This window comes from Mixophyes fleayi, chromosome 3 (assembly GCF_038048845.1).
Source record: "Mixophyes fleayi isolate aMixFle1 chromosome 3, aMixFle1.hap1, whole genome shotgun sequence".
NCBI classification, from domain to species: domain Eukaryota; kingdom Metazoa; phylum Chordata; class Amphibia; order Anura; family Limnodynastidae; genus Mixophyes; species Mixophyes fleayi.
The window spans coordinates 317,005,419-317,020,807 of record NC_134404.1 but is presented as its reverse complement, the minus strand read 5'-3'; the positions used below and the strand labels follow the sequence as shown (position 1 = coordinate 317,020,807).

The 15,389-nt window shown below is 37.6% G+C and overlaps 1 protein-coding gene across 26 annotated transcripts in view; it reads right to left on the bottom strand.

Annotated features, from left to right (window-relative positions):
- Window positions 1-15,389, bottom strand: part of NRXN1 (neurexin 1) — a 1,083,382-nt gene that overhangs the window by 100,564 nt on the left and 967,429 nt on the right. The gene's annotated exons all lie outside the window — the stretch shown is intronic.

Here is a 15,389-nt window from a genome sequence, read left to right as displayed (position 1 = left end):
TTAGCAAAGATAAATGCATGAAACAAAACAAAGCAATTCAAATAAATCTTACTAAAAAAACAGAGAAATGCACATTACTGCATCCATTCAAGGGCACTTGGGTAATACAACTGTCTAATTCATCTCTTCAATCACTTTCCAAAATGCTAGGGTTTGTACCCATAAATCATCTTTACCTTCAACACAAAACAACCCGCGACCGCTTTGCAATGCTAATTTTGAAATTAAAAGATCAAATATGACTTTTTTTTTTATTTCTCCGATCAATAAATAAAATTTGCCATCTGCATAACTACAGTATTTTGTTAAAAGTGCTTTACATTATGCTCGGTTTCCAGAATGATTGCTCTCACATAGGCTTCTTAAAGTCAAATGTAAAATTGGTGCAGATTATGAAATATCCGCTTGTGTCTACTGATTTCAGCAATCATTAGGCACAGTCAAGCTATTACTCGGGAAAGTCCGTTGCAGAACTTAAAAGACCAAGCAGGTAACGTCAGTCGTAGAGGGCATTGCTGTTCTTACACACTTTATAGTTTATTCTCTTTTAATTATAATATTGAACAGAGAAAATTTTTTAAATGCTTCTGAAATACTTGGTCCAACATGCTCTTCACATAGGAAGGTTGCAGCCTTGGTGCTGTCAATCACAATGTGGAACTGCACATCTTACAATTGAGCACAAAATATAACTCGCTAGCATGGCTTAATTAAGATCCTACTTTAAAAGGTCACTAACAGTAAAAACACGCGTACGCCTTATTTGAAAGCGCATTCTTGTAACTATACAATTTTAAAGATTGTTTATTCTTTTGAGGTTTCTGCCAAACATCAAAACTAAGCTTTTTAAAAAAGGTCAAATACCTGTTCAAGGTTATTACTATCTACCTAGTTAATTGCGGGAAGGTCATATATATTCTAGGACTGAACTTTGGGAACAGAACAAACTGGATTACTAATAAGAAGTGTGATGAGTTTTCATCTTCATTTTGAAATCTGCATCTGAATGTTAGAAGTATTTTTGAGTTAGGACTATTCTATAGAGCAGGGTTTCCCAAACCTAGTCCTCAGGGCTCCCTAACAGTGCAGGTTTTCCATATCTCCTTGCTGGAGCACAGGTGTATTCATTACTGACTGACACATTGTAACAGATCCACAGGTGGTCCTAATTATGTCACATGTGATCCGGAAAACCTGCACTATTAGGGAGCCCTGAGGACTGGGTTTGGGAAACCCTTCTATAGAGGCATCTGAAAGTTTTGGATGGCTTACTGCTTCCGTACTTTTGCAAATTATGCAACTAGTATCTATACATAAATATTTTCTTAACCCCTTCAGTGCTGATGATGAGTAGGACTCATCCTCCACATATAGTATAGTGTTATGAACAAGTCCCACTCATTTGTAGCACTGATGACTTTCAAAGTAGTTAAATCATACTTACCCATCCCACGGAGGTATTTCCTGCTATTGGCATCTGGGAGATGAGGCAGGGATTAATGATGTCATTGCGTTGGTGCACAATCACACCACTGAATGTGCTGGCAATCAGCCACCACGCTACATAAAATAATCTGTAGTGCAGGAGATGGACCCTAAAAGTTTCCCCCCCAAAAAAATGTCCCCCCATCCTGCCACCATTAGTCTCAGGGAGTTTGAAAGAGGGGAGTCCTCTCTTTCAAATGATGTGCCCCCATAGTAGTTATTGTCTGGTAATTACTTGTGATCATCAGACAATAACACTCTACACTACAGAAAACACTAAGCAGTCCAGGGATTCCGATGTGTGGTAATGCCCAGATCTTCCCCAGCCCGGCTCTTAGACACTATATGGGCCCTCCATTCAGAGCTGTTACTTAGAATTCTAGTGCCTTGGGCGAGAAAGACAAATGCCCCTAGCCCTCAATTTTAACCAAATGAACCTAAAATATTCCTAAATTGCGCCCCCCTTCAGAGCTGTGCCTTGGGCGGTTGCCCCTGTTGCACAGCCCTAGTTACGGCCCTGCCTCCATTTGGAAGAGGCTAGTCCCCTCTTTCAAATTATGTGACCCTTTAGTTCTTAATGACTGATGATCACGGGCAATAGCACCCTACATACAGAAAGTGTTAAGATGTCCAGATGTGGGAGGTTATAATGCACAGATACCCCTATTCTGGTTTCAGTAAACTCAGGGGTCTCTAAGGTTTTAAAATGATATGTCTTGTTGGGCTTACCATATTATTTCTACACATTTTATGTATTTCATTCAAACTCGCAAGCAAAAATGCATTATCAGTTTCCAATGCAGATATTATGAAAAACTAATGTGTAGAATACAGCTTTTTGCTGTTTTAGGACTGGTGAATTCATACCAAGGCAAGAACCAAAGTATTTCTTGGTGGTGTTTAGAAAAAAATACACACATTTGCTTTTTGTTTACTTTCTTGCAATTTCACTTAAAAAAAAATAAAAAAAAATCCCATTTTGGCTACAATTTCTTTGCCGTGTCAGGAGATATAAGCAGATTAAAAAAAGTGCGTGTAAGGTGTCCCTTTATTTGCTCCCTTTTCTAGTTAAATTGGATTGATCTAATATTCTTTCTTGTTGTACTACAGTTTATCACAGTCCAGCAAATCGACTGTAATAAATTCATTAGATTGGTTGCAATGTGAGTAGGGAAATTGGATCATACACAGATTATCAAGAAGACAAGCCAATCATAGACATAGGGCATAGAACGGATGTGTTGGGAAGCAGGCAATGTGACTACATGTTTAAAATGTATAACTAAATATAATTATTTTTATAATTATTTTAAGTACTGCTGTTAGTGATCTAAAGAACATTGACAGTCAAGCTGATTTTCAACTAGCTAAGCCACATTGAAGCATATAATATATTTGTCATATTTCATAGATTGCTATATAGACAATTGGATATTTTTGTGGCATGGGCGTTATTTTTACAATCAAATCTGTCCTACATGTAACAACATAAATGCCACCTAAATGCCTTCAATAGTTTGTGTTTTTAGAATTAATTTCAGTACTCTTCCAATATGGAATAAAATGTCTGTAAGCCAGTGGTTGACAGTGGCTTACAGAAAGAAGAAAGTCTAATGAATCATCATCATCACCATTTATTTATATAGTGCCACTAATTCCGCAGCGCTGTACAGAGACCTCATTTACATCAGTCCCTGCCCCATTGGAGCTTACAGTCTAAATTCCCTAACATATACATACACACAGACAGAAACTAGGGTCAATTTTGATAGCAGCCAATTAACCTACTAGTATGTTTTTTTGGAGTGTGGGAGGAAACTGGAGCACCCGGAGGAAACCCATGCAAACACGGGGAGAACATACAAACTCCTCACAGATAAGGTCATGGTCAGGACTCAAACTCATGACCCCAGTGCTGTGAGGCAGAAGTGCTAACCACTAAGCCACCGTGCTGCCCCACGGTGAATGCCTGATCTTCACAAGGCACCCCTGTAAGGAGGTCATAGATTTAATTTGAATATGCCCACAGGTTGCAACCACCAGGTTCATATTGCTGGGCAGCTTATGAAACAGGAAGAACCAGGGAGCAAGGAATAAAACACAAAATGAATTCAAAGACTGGCCAATGTCATCATGGGCAGCTAAGGTTCAGAGTCCCAAAAAAAACAAGCTGAAAGTTAGGATCTCAATCATACGGGGATGATCAGGAAACAGGCCAGATCACGAATGGGAGATCAGGCAAGCAACACTGAATACAAACATGTAGTAACGAAAGCCTGTTTCTCAAACACAGCACTTGTGAACCTGGCACCAGCTGACGATAAAAGAATAGCAGAGTCACAGATCGTGCCTAAGCAGGTCTGGAGAGCGTCAGGTCCAAGGATAAGGATATGTGATAATGTCTTTATAAGGATGTTTCTTATTTTAAATGTATCAGCAATCTTCTTTGACATTTTTTAAAGTCTTAAACTATTTTTTTTTGTTGCTTTTGTGTGATTATATATTTTCAGCAGTGTTAATAACTACTAGAGTGTGCACACACTGTACATTCTGAGTGCAGAAATAGAATGCATTACAAGTAAGTCTTGGGTTCACACAGTGGCGACTGAGCACTGTACTTTCCCAGCTAAAGCATTCTTAAGCACTGCAGAGCTACCATACCAATATATTGAAGGAGAAGTGCTCTTCCCTTGTCAGATAAAGCAGAGGACAGCCAAAGAGTGGTCTTGTTTCATTTTAATGTGTTACAACGGGAGTGATTCACTGTACGGTACATCACCACCTAAAGAGCAATAATAATTAGAATATGTACAAAATGGCAATAGTCTCTCCATATTTCAATCCATAATGGACAGAACATAGAGTATTAATCTCTAAAGAAATAATAGTGCTGCTGTATTCATAAAATGTGCAATTATCAATAAACTGTATTTACAGACATTTGTCATTTACAAATGCAAACACTACACTGGAGAATTGAAAGCATGGCAAATTCTTATATGAAGCATAGAGAAAGAGTGTGTGTGTGTGTGTGTGTGTGTGTGTGTGTGTGTGTGTGTGTATCTGTCTGTCTGTCTGTGTCTGTGTGTGTGTCAGTATAAAATAATTGTGGAAGTCCTGTTTTTCACCAATGTTATTAGCTATTTATTATTATCATTTTGCTTATAGGCCAATAAAATTGTTAACTATTATAGTAACTGTAAGAAACTTGAAAGCAATTCTACTGCAAGAAATATATCTACATTAAAGAGAAGACATTGAAGACAATGTTTTATGTCATATCATTAAGAGATAATGTTGAGGATCCTGACAGGTAGAGATATAATGAACATCCACAAACCCTGTGTTATTTTCTATGTCTTGTATCATTATTACGCCAGTAACCCCCATTAGTATGATACAATAGATATCCGTAGGGCAGTAATTGTGCCCCAGTTGACCTACTGGAGGAGTCAGTTTGCAGTAGTGATAGAATCATGTTTAGCGCACTGGATGTATTGAGCTGAGTACTGCTCTGTATACTGTAATTAATAACAATAATTTTTAACCCTTTCACTGCGAAGAGCCCCTCTTGTCCTGTGCAAACATAATAAATCTGCACTCGACACCTAGGGGTATATTTACTAAACTGCGGGTTTGAAAAAGTGGAGATGTTGCCTATAGCAACCAATCAGATTCTAGCTGTCATTTATTTAGTACATTCTACAAAATGGCAGCTAGAATCTGATTGGTTGCTATAGGCAAAAGGGGGAGGAGTAGGGTTAGGATTTTACAGTACATGAGCGCACTGAGCTCAGAGAGGTGTTTCAAAGTCTCTTTGCTCACTATACAATGTACCATGTGACTCTGGTTACCATGCTATACACATAACACTTTGCAAACCGTGCAGAATTATCATCAACAGCAGTCTGAAGGGACAAAGCTAGCCTGCCACTGTGATTTATGTTAAAAAAAACAACATTACAAGAGCAATATTATTTTACACATAGTTGCCAACTCGTGGGAAGGTGGGGCGTGGTGGCAGGGCTCGGCGATTCGCGTTATTGTGGCTCCACCCCCCTAAATTGACATCACATTTCTAAGCCTATTAAAGCAGGGGGCAGGGCCATGATTATGCGCAAATAGCGTTCTAAGCCCCGCCTCCGCCACTGAACTAAAGAAGTGGACAGTAATCCGGAGGTTGGCCTGCTCTCCCAGGACTCCCAAGAATCCGGGAGTCCTCCCAGACTATGATTTTACAACTACAAGGATATAATAATATGTGGATTCCAATAGTTTCATATGTAGCCCCTGTATGCATATGGAGCTGTATTATAAATTATTGGGGCTATTTTTTTTTCAAGTTGACTTATTACCCCCACACTGAAAAAGGCTATTATCCCACTGTATCTAGGTGGAGACTCTTGTGTCAACATATTTCCAAGTTTAAACCTTTTTTTTTTACAGAGGTTGTAAAAGCCAAATAAACATACCTTAAATTCACACTTTCCTCATACGCATTTTCTGCTCTGAAGGGAAATGTTTTAGTCTTTTAAAAACTATAGTACTCTAAAACATGTAGCTACCAGTACTGGCCTGGTTTTTGTTTATTAAGCACTTAGGTGTAGTTATTTCTGAGGAGTCACATTTGTCTGGAATATCAAACATAAGAATCCTAGCAAAAGCTTTTATTAGTTTTATAAAGATAAAGCGTGGAAAGGTATTAGAGAGTCCCTCAGTGAAAGAGCAGCTTCAGATAGTGTTTCAAGGCATCTGTCTCTCTGGATTAACATGGATTTACTTGCAAAAATTAATCCTAATAAACTATATCTTTCAAAGGGATCTTGCGTTGTATTACATTACCCATCAAATGAATGTACTACGCTAAATGCGAGGAGGCAATACAATGTACAAATTAAACTATCTGTATGCTATCATCTTCCATATAAAATATCTGCTGTGATATTCGTCTCTACAAAAGTTTTAGGTGCTAGATATTTGGCAATATACATGCCTGTCACTAGTGATAGAAACGTGAACAGATGATGTGCATAGAGCTTAATTGAAGACATCTATTTGTTGTCAAGCAGAAATCATCTCGGCTATGGGAATGCAACGAGGTGAAAATAAAACACAGGTCAAAGTTTTGTCATGAATTGTGTTTGTGACATTGCCTACTTTGATGGAATTATAAACAGTTCATTCTCTTGTCCGCTGCAGAGTTTGAAGCAATAAAAACCGAGTGAAAAATGCCAGCATTTTGTACGTGTTACAGTATTTCGTACACAGGACAATATATTTAAATTGGGTTCACATTATATTTAATTTAGGTTCACATTATATAGATTGCATACTTGGGGAGCTTTTTCTATCCTTCTAAAAGGACTTTATTTTTAATTATCATCTAGGTCAGTATTTCCCAAACCCAGTCCTCCGGGACCCCTAACAGTGCAGGTTTTCCATATCTCCTTGCTGGAGCACAGGTGTGTTCATTACTGACTGACACATTGTAACAGATCCACAGGTGGTCCTAATTATAATGTGTCAGTCAGCAATGAATACACCTGTGCTCCAGCAAGGAGATGTGGGAAACATGCACTGTTATGGGTATCTGTAGACTGGGTTTGGGAAACTCTGGTTTAGGTGATGGAGTTTGGGATTTGGCCTATGCCTTTTTCACCATTCAGATGCAATTTATGTGGCAAAGTACAAAAAAAAAGCTAAATAGAAGACAAATGCAAAAATAGCATATTTATCAGCCTTTACTCAGTCGGCTACATCTCAAGATGTGCCCAGTTCTGCTCCTAATCATATCCACAAGAAAGACAGTAACTTGTTAACAATGCAGCATGCGAGAATAAAAGATACTCAGATAAGGAAGAAAGTGGAAAACCACCAAAGTAGTGCCCACTAAATAACAAGTGTCTACCACCCAGAGGGGTCAGTGCAGACTGCAAGGCAGGCTGATAAAGGACACCCTCCCTCTCCGTCGTATACACATAACAGCTGTACCATTTCATCAGTGGTGAAGCAGCCGCCATACAAGTGACATTTTTACTTTGGCCAGCATGCCGGGAACCACAATTTGCACACCTATAAGTGCACACAGCAGTTACGTCGATGTGATTGGTAAATAACAAAGAGATTTGCTAAATATCTGCATATTTTGCAAATTACCCTTGAAATCTGACGCTGTAGTCACTGCCGTCTAACAGAAGAAAGTCACGGGTGGCACGATCACAGAGTGAGTAACAGAGCTGCCTTCTAGCACTGTGCCCATGGTTTCCATACTCCCCATGTTCAAGTGAGTTCTCTCCCACAGTCTAAAACATATTAATAGATTGGTGTGGGACAAAATTGACCTTAGTGTGTGTGTATGTTTGTCTGAGTGTGTTATAGAAAAATGTAGACTGCAAGCTCCACTGGGGCATTGACTGGTGTGAATTATTAAAATATTTCCGGTAAAGTGCTGCATAATATGTTGCTGTTATAGAAATAAAGGATAATAATAATAATAATAATAATAATAATAATAATAATAATGTACTATAAAATGTGCCATTTATTAGATGAGTACATGTCTATCCTGCATGGATGACTGTTATCTTTTGCCATTGCATCCAGTCTCTATACGTCTTACTGTACACTTGCCTTATTGTGCCATCTAAAGACAAAGGCATCACCATAATACATATGTTCAGACTGAAGATACCATTGTTACTCTTTCAGTTTTCCACTTACTTTCAGACAGTTCCCTTCATAGTAAACTAATAACACAGAGTGCTGAGGGGATGCTATAGAAGGCAAAAGAGGTCAAACTGTTGAATTGAATCTTTTTGTTGGACTGACAAACGCAGTCCATCAACTTTATCATCCCTTATTATTGGAAGGTCAGGAAGGAGGATTTGCTGTGTGCATTCTCTAAAAGTGCACTTCTTTCATGTCAAAGCTTATTACTCTCTCCCTGCTAAAATACTATTGAAAAAAATCAGAGGGTTCAGAGACTGACAACCTTTGATGGACATAAAAATACACAATAGATCTTTTTTTTTTTTTTGCAAGTCTGGAAAACGCTAATTATTATTTATTTTATTTAAAGTTAAAATAACAATATAGTATCTGTCAAAAACAAACAAAAAAACCCCAGATACCTGCATATTACTTTGTTGATAAATAAAAGCCATAAATATCAGGGGAAAAGAGTCAACAAAAGCCTGTGTATAACTGAACTAAAAATGATACTTATTATGTATTTGCTGCTCCATGTACCACTGTGCATATCTAGTGGTATTACTGAGCTACTCTCCATTTGGGTGGGAAAAAAGGGGTTGACAGAAGGGAGGAAAAGGACATTTTTACAACTACAGTGGCTTATTTCTTCCAAGAACTTCACTACTTGCCCAGAGCCCTGGGCTACATAGTGCAGTCAACATGATGTTCCTCTGTATCTGTGCACAAGTGCTTATGTTAACTTTGGAGATAAAAGCCTTATTTTCTATTGAAAACTGTTGGATTCAACATTCGGTAGCTATAGACCAAGGGGTATATTTACTAAACTGCGGGTTTGAAAAAGTGGAGATGTTGCCTATAGCAACCAATCAGATTCTAGCTGTCATTTTATAGAATGTACTAAATAAATGACAGCTAGAATCTGATTGGTTGCTATAGACAACATCTCCACTTTTTCAGACCTGCAGTTTAGCAAACATACCCCCAAGAGCAGGGGTGGGCAAACCTGTCCTCAAGGGCCATATCCAGTTCATGTTTTTAGGATTTCTGTCTGTAGAAACAGGTGGGATAATTACTGACCCAGCCAAATAGATTAACTCAGCTGTACATGATTAAAGAAATCCTAAAAACATGAACTGGATATGGCCCTTGAGGACAGGTTTGCCCACCCCTGCCCAAGAGTGTGTCAGTAAGTTCCAGCTGGGAACCCTGGTTGATTAGAAGCTCTGTACGACCCTACATTGATAATATGCATTATTGCCTTCTATCTGTTACACACTGCATCATGTCACAATATTTTTTACATTGTTAATATTAAAACATAATATAGTATGGACTAATAAGAGTCATTATGCTAACTGCCATTTAGAGCTAGGAATTCTAGCTATAAATTAAAATAACATTTATGCCCCAGTGGATAATAAAGGTACTGCACTGGAGAAATCCAACAATTGTACTATTTCTTCAATAACTTTTGAAAGATGCATGAGCCATTGTAACTACTACAGCATCGGACCCTCATGGAGGAGGCAGAGGAACATTTATTTTTAATTTACCTGTCGTCCTCGTTTAAAATCTAAGATGTATATGAAGTATTAGAATGTCATATGAAGACAGTTTTAGATATCTAGTCTAGGCACAACAATGAAAAATAACTTTTGTTGTAATAAATGTCTAGGTATGAAAAGCTAATGGTTCCAATGTCTTTTGAGGATTTTAAGCATTCAAGCATTTCATTTATCAACCATACTGATGGTGGCTATTCCACTAGGAATTCAGCCCAAATCTGAATTTCATTCATTGAATTTTCTAAAAAGCTGAGGACAATAATTCCCTTTTGGGATTTTCATCTTCTCTTCAAATGTTGCTAAGACTGCAAAGTCCTTAGTATCAGAAACAATCATTGAGGAATTGATAGGGAGTGTGGACTGTGGTTTGGGACCGTAGGTAGCTAACAAGCTGTGCAATCTTCATTTCACATTGGTAGATAGCTTTCACACAGTTTGTCACAAATAATACCTTCATTACAGATAGGAACAAAGGAATAATGAAAACATTGTGTCCAGCTTTTAGTCCAAATTCCCATTAGTTTACCTCCCAACGGCATTTGGTATTTAGGAATGAATAAGGCTGAAGAAAGTGACAAATACACAATTTGCTATATTTATTATTATCCCATTATTACAACGATTTAACTACATTTAAAGGACTATGGAAGAATTAGCTTAGGAATTTTACAATACATTGTTGTGTCTTGGACCATTTGTGTTTCAGTGAATACAGATTTTCTCATGATAAATCTATAATAACTCATATATTATTTTATATATAATTTACATGCAGCAAACGGGACATTGTAAAGCAACTTTATCAAAACCCTAATAAATGTTCTAAAGAGCTTTTTTTTTGCAGATAAACTAATATCAAAGAAAGGTGACTGCTCTACATTAAGAATTGTACCATTTTCCTAGTGGTTAGCACTTCTGCCTCACAGCACTGGCGTCATGAGTTCAATTACCAACCATGGCCTTATCTGTGTCGAGTTTGTATGTTCTCCCCGTGTTTGCGTGGGTTTCCTCCGGGTGCTCTGGTTTCCTCCCACATTCCAAAAACATACTGATTTGTTAATTGGATGATATCAAAATTGACCCTAGTCTCTCTGTGTCTGTGTATGTTATGGAAGTTAGACTGTAAGCTCCAATAGGGCAGGGACTGATGTGAATGAGTTCTCTGAACAGCGCTGCAGACTTAGTGGCGCTATATAAATAACTGATGATGATGATTTTCAGAGCTAATTATATGGCCAAAGAGGTGTGATGTCAAGCTAACATCTCCTGTTTTTGCAACTTGAAGTTTTTCTCACCACAACTACCAGCCAATGGTCATTTTCTGTCCTTATATTCTGAATATTAAGCAGGTAGAGCTTTTTGCATTGGACAGTTAAACTTGATGTTGATGGCAGCACTATACACCTCTCCAGGATTATTATTTTGCAGCAGTATGCATTGACAATCCATACGTTTTCTACAAGTTTTCGACTATAAAACTATATTTAATATAAGGTATAGTAGGTCTGGGCACCAGAGCTTCAGAACTGGGTTTGTCAAATTTTGCTTACGTTCATCACAACATAGATGATGCAACTATCGCGGCTATAACAGAGGTGAATATTTTTTTTAAAAAAATTGACTGGACTGTGTGTAATACACTAGACAAGACTTATTATTTGAGATCTGTGTAAATTGTGACTCTGTGACTGGTCAATGGAGGAACATGAATGCTTAAAATGGGCGTGGCTAGTTGAACTAGTAGGGTTTGGTTTATGGCAAGAAACATTGTGTACTCGTAGGTACTAATACTATAAGCCCAACCCTGGAATCCCCCTAGGCTGGTTAATAAATACAACTAAGTTTAGAAATTGGGCTTTCTGTGCTCAATGACTAACTCTGTACTTTTTGTTGAACAATAAAAATAAAAAAAAGTTTAAATTAGCCCTTCTTATTAATAGCATATATTTAATGTGTCCTGAATGCACCTAATAGCTTGGAAAGTATTCTCCAGGCTGAAAAACAATTCATCTGTTTTCACATCTGTGTCAGGTCACATTCTAGAACGTTATGCGCGGCTAGTTATAACAGGGAAAACAAAGGGGAGGTCGTCCGTCTGGAAGAGGTCTAGCAAACAAAACACCATAGGCACATGTAGTAATAAATAATGGCATTTCTGAGATAAAGAAAATCTGTTCTGTGACAAAAGAGCAGTGCCAGCAGTAACCCACAGCCTAGGGAAGCTTAGGACGTTTCTGCAGAGCCAGGAAGTGGCATTTCAATTTGTGTATTTTTGCCTCAGAGTTATTTTACTGTAAAACAGTAATATTCTCGCCATGGCGCTGCTTTAACTTGCACATACTTTCTTTGAATGCTTTTGGCAAGGTATGTAGATACTCTAAATAACAGAAACAGATGCTCAGGGAAATGACAGCAGATGGGTGCTTTAGGATTGCAGAACTATATCAAGCCATCCACATGAAAGTCAATGACATTGCATGACCTTTTACCATGGCTGGTACTGATGTCATATCAAGAAAAAAAAATAAAAACTGATTTGTCAAGTGTCGTTTCAACCAATGCACATCTCCCCCCCCCCCCCCCAATAAACATTGTCTCCATCTCTAAAAAGAAACATTAAAAAAATAAATATGTTTGCAGGTTTCACTATTTAAAAGCAGGTATGCCCTTTGCCGAAATGTAATATATGGAAAAATAGTGATGAAACGGCAAAACGTTTTTTTTCCAAACAGAGCAGTAACACCTCACAGCCACAAGGTGGTGCTGTTTTTTATTGCTGTTTAAAGTGAGCGTGTGATACTTAACTATAGCATGCAGTGCTGTATTTCCTACTTAACTACTGCAAATATACTTATCAAGAACAAAGTCAATCAAGAGCTTGTTTTAATTCATATTCCTGAATTGATAATGCCATGATTTGCATACTACTGTTGAAGTAGTAGAGTAAATTAGTGTAAACTAATATGTCTTTGTTTCCTTACCTATTCACTAAACTGTAACTTGGCGCATAGGCAAGATGCTGCTATTTTATTTTTATTTTTTTCTTTGCTTGAAATAATGTTGCTCCACTCTGCTAAACAGTTCACCCTTTGGTGCTGCAGCAAAACATTTCAATGCTGTTTTTCAACCATAGGGATGTAGGGAAAAAAAAATGAATAACGAGTGGAAAAATGATTGCACATCACTTTTGAGATTTTGAATATAAAACGTTGTTCACTTCATTCTTGACGTGATGATAAAAAACCCTTATTTTGTTTGATGCTGTTACCATCCACATGCTGTATATAAGCAAAACTACATGTACATATATTGACACAAACTTTCCATCATCATATGGAAATTGCTTGAGGAATGGAAAAGGTAGCGAAAGATGATGGAGATGATGAGAAAAGCCTTTATTTTGCCTATAAAAATAAAGTGCATGCAGCACTTAGCTATTAAACGCTTTCCAACCCATATTGCTATATGGATTTTTTCATACCAGCTATAATAGCAGTCACATAGTCTAAGCACACAGTGCAGTATTCTCATTGTGCACTACCCGGCCTGTCAGCTGGGTACCTTTTTGGGTGCTCTTCGTGCCCACCTATCACATCATTAATTTGTACCAACATGCACGCTGTTTCTTAAACGTTATCAAGGAGCCTACTTAAAGCCTTTTAAATCAGCAGCTACCTTCTCTTCCCATGAGGGGCTGGCTGGCTTGGGGGGCAGGGGGGAATTAGCCCCCCGGAACGCTCCCATAGTGGGCTACCTTGAGCTGGGTCACTGAGCTACCTGCACTTTTTTTTCCTTTAAAATGTCCCTAATAGGCTGCTGAGTCAAGTCTTGCCCCCCGGGCTAAACTTTGCCAGCCCTCCCCTGCTTCCCATCCATTCATCTTGATATCATTTTACAATGTTTGTATGTAGATACAACTTATTAGGTATTTTTAAAACTTTCTAAATGATGTATGTATATGATTGCAAATAATCATTGGTCTACTCTATGTTTTTTACCCACCTGTTTGTTTAAATAAAGGAGCATGCTTTAAATATCATGTAAACAAATGAGCTAAGTTTAACTAACGGTTTTCAACTTCAACTAAAGGTGTTTGCCTGGCTCTTAAAATAATTTAAACTACAATAATACATTTTATGTTTGTTATGAAAGGAGGAAATTGTGATTATTATTATTATTATTATTATTATTATTATTATATAAGGAGCACATAAGTTGGTCACCTGCAAATACTGAGGTTTGCACAGAGGTTTGCACTTTTTATTTTAAAGGGAAAGGACCCCTTGCCGTTGGGTGATCTATTCATATACCATCAGTATGCTGCATTTACAAAGTCAAATGAGATAACTGAGAGTTACAATAAGTGTAGGGAACAAAATAAGTGAAACCTGCAACTGATCTTTATTAAATGTTATGATATCTTCAAAAATTAGGGCCATCCCTGTAAAGTCTGCACAGCTGGAAGCAATGAATGATTTATGAATCAAGATTGTCGTTATTTCTGTTTGTGAGATCAATAAATCAAGATTAAATATGGTACAATTGTAAAAGATGTGCATCTTTGGTCCAGTAATTTTAATAATACTTGTTAATATTATTATTATTATTATTATTATTAGTAGTAGTAGTAGTAGTAGTAATAGTAGCAGCAGTAGAAACAGTAGCAGTAGTAGTAGTAGAAACAGTAATAGTAGTAGTAACCATAGAAACAGTAGTAGTAGTAGCAGCAGTAGAATCAGTACCAGTAGTAGTAGCAGCAGCAATAGCAATGGTAGTAGTAGTAGCAGTAGAAACAGTAGAAGTAGCAGTAGAAACATTACCAGTAGTAGAAGCAGTAGAAACAGTAGTAGTAGCAGCAGCAAATGCAATAGTAGCAGTAGAAACAGTAGTAGTAGTGGTAGCAGCAGTAGAAACAGTAGTAGTAGAGGTAGCAGCAGCAAAAGCAATAGTAGCAGTAGAAACAGTAATAGTAGTAGTAGCAGTAGAAACAGTAGTAGTAGAGGTAGCAGCAGCAAAAGCAATAGTAGCAGTAGAAACAGTAACAGTAGTAGTAGCAGTAGAAACAGTGGAAGTAGCAGTAGAATCAGTAACAGTAGTAGTAGCAGTAGAAACAATAGTAGTAGTGGTAGCAGCAGCAAAAGCAATAGTAACAGTAGAAACAGTAACAGTAGTAGCAATAGAAACAGTAGTAGATGTAGTAGAAACAGTAGTAGCAGCAGTAGAAACAGTAGTAGTATCAGTAGAAACAGTAGTAGTAGCAGCAGTAGAAACAGTAGTAGTAGGAGTAGTAGAAACAGTAGTAGTAGCAGCAGTAGAAACAGTAGTAGTAGTAGCAGTAGAAACAGTAGTAGTAGGAGTAGAAACAGTAGTAGTAGTAGTAGCAGTAGAAACAGTAGTAGTAGCAGTAGAAACAGTATAAGTGATAGCAGCAGCAAAAGCAATAGTAGCAGTAGAAACAGTAGTAGTAGCAGTAGAAACAGTAGTAGTAGCAGTAGAAACAGTAGTAGTGATAGCAGCAGCAAAATCAATAGTAGCAGTAGAAACAGTAGTAGGAGTAGTAGAAACAGTAGAAGTAGCAGTAGAAACAGTAGTAGTAGCAGTAGAAACAGTAGTAGTGATAGCAGCAGC